Source organism: Portunus trituberculatus, chromosome 31, assembly GCF_017591435.1.
Source record: "Portunus trituberculatus isolate SZX2019 chromosome 31, ASM1759143v1, whole genome shotgun sequence".
Taxonomy (NCBI): Eukaryota; Metazoa; Arthropoda; class Malacostraca; order Decapoda; family Portunidae; genus Portunus; species Portunus trituberculatus.
The window spans coordinates 12771278-12773777 of NC_059285.1; the positions used below are offsets into that span (position 1 = coordinate 12771278).

Below are 2500 nucleotides of genomic sequence, written 5' to 3' on the forward strand. Positions count from 1 at the left end.
GACAACAAGGTCACAACTCCTCGATTTACATCCCGTACCTACTCACTGCTAGGTGAACAGCACCTACACGTCAAAGGAGACACACCCAAATATCTCCACCAGGCCGGGGAATCGAACCCCGGTCCTCTAGCTTGTGAAGCCAGCGCTCTAACCACTGAGCTACCGGGTGTGTGTGTGTGTGTGTGTGTGTGTGTGTGTGTGTGTGTGTGTTTTGCCAGAAAGTTGAAGTAATGTTGCCGCGAAGATTTTTGTTGTGAAATTTGGAAATGTTGGGAATAACGTGGGATGGAAAATGAAAACTAAGCGTATTATTGATTTGATATGAAAAAGAATTGTTTTGTGAAATTTTGAAGTGATGTGGAGGGAAAGTTATCAGCAGACTGGAAAAAGTGAAAAACTGTATCAAGAAATAGTGTTTTGGAAGTGAGGAAGTGAATTATTGTGTATCGAAATATTGTTTAAGAAATATCTTGGGTTAAAAAAAATTATAAAGCTGAGATTTTTATTATTATTATTATTATTATTATTATTATTATTATTATTATTATTATTATTATTATTATTATTATTATTACTCTACTACTACTACTACCACCACTACCACTACTACTACTACTATCATCATCATCAATACTTCCACTACTACTACCACTACCACTACTACTACCACTACCACTACTACCACTACCACTACCACTACTACTACCACTACCACTACCACTACTACTACTACTATTAGGAGTACTTTTGTTATTGTAATTATTAGGTATCATGTTGTTATTGTGGCAGTGAATAATGAAAGCATTGCACAAAACGAGACAAAGGCAAAGCATCCGTGCGACCTTTTTTAAATGTCACGCAGGAATATGATTGTCTCGTGGGCACGGATCAAAGTGAATGACAATGAGTGGACGTAATTGAGAGGGAACGTGCATATTTTGTACAATGAAGAGGTAATCGTTGCGGGGAAAATATAGAAACACTGATGACCTGACGATATATTAACTCATGTTTCACCTTTAGAACAGAAAAAGAGAGAGAGAAAAACCGGAAGTGATAGACGTTTGGGTGTGATGAGAGAGAGAGAGAGAGAGAGAGAGAGAGAGTTTCAAAAGATGAAGAAAAACAAGTGCTCTTAAGATTAAAACTTTGAGGATAACATTATAATTAGAGAAAATGAAAGGAAATATAATGAAAAATGAAAGAAAAATATTACATAATGGTGTGTCTTTCCCACTCTCCCTCCCTCCTTCCTTCCTTCCTTCCTTCCTTCCTTCCTTCCTTCCTTCCTTCCTTCCTTCCTCTTATCTCGTTTGTTTTTCACTTCCTCCTCCTCCTCCTCCTCCTCCTCCTCCTCCTCCTCCTCCTCCTCCATGATTTGCTATTCCCGGCTTCCTGGTGACCCGTGACTTTAAACCGTTTTCCCTTTTTCCTTCCCTTCTGTCCCTCTTAACACAGAGACGTGTCCTTTGTCCTGGAGAATCTTAAGTGGCCTTTCATTAGTATTCTCTATCCCTTTAAGCTCTCCCGTTGTAATGTTGTTTCGTCTTTCCCTTTAATTTCTCCCTTTTATCCTCTTCTCTCCACTTCCTCCCTTTTTTGGTCTCTCTCTCTCTCTCTCTCTCTCTCTCTCTCTCTCTCTCTCTCTCTCTCTCTCTCTCTCTCTCTCTCTCTCTCTCTCTCTCTCTCTCTCTCTCTCTCTCTCTCTCGTGTTTGCCAGTGTCTGTCTATGATTAATATTTCTTTTTTTCTTTTTTTATCTCGTCAGGAATAATTTGGGTGGGCGAAAAAATAAAGAAGAATGGAATTGAAAAATAGAGAAAAGGAAAAAGACAAATAAAAACGAGAATTGTTATCTGTTTTCATTCTAGCTCAGCAAAAAAAAAATAAATGAAATACATGGAAAGAGAGAGAGAGAGAGAGAGAGAGAGAGAGAGAGAGAGAGAGAGAGAGAGAGAGAGAGAGAGAGAGAGAGAGAGATTACGTGAGGCTGGGTATGAAATAGTGTGAAAGTGAAATATAATTGGACAAGAGTGACTTGGGAAAAATAAAATGAGAGAGAGAGAGAGAGAGAGAGAGAGAGAGAGAGAGAGAGAGAGAGAGAGAGAGAGAGAGAGAGAGGTGGGTAGGACTTGAAATGGGGAGATGGGGACGTATGGTTGGAGAAATGGGTGATGATGGAAGGGGGAGGAGAGTTGAAACAGGTTGGTAGGAAATAGGATGGGAGAGGGAGGCGTGAGGAGTGATTGAGGAAATACTGTGATGGGGATGGGGAAGACTGACTGGTTGGGGAAGGGAGGGGAAGGAAGGGGAAGGGGAGGTATATAAATGTCACACGAGTTTTTTGGTGATGAATTGTGAAGGAAATGAAGGGGAATTTGAAGTACATTGATGGTGATGATCATGATGGTGATGGAGAAGATGAAGGAGGATGGGGTGATGTACTTGTATATTGGGGAAGGAGGGAAAGGGGAAGGCAAAATGACAGTTGTGGTGGTGA

General features: G+C 40.4%; 1 protein-coding gene across 7 annotated transcripts in view; it reads left to right on the top strand.

The window, feature by feature from the left end:
* The window catches only part of LOC123511437 (adenosylhomocysteinase-like 1), a 101431-nt gene that overhangs the window by 73223 nt on the left and 25708 nt on the right, over nucleotides 1–2500 (top strand). The gene's annotated exons all lie outside the window — the stretch shown is intronic.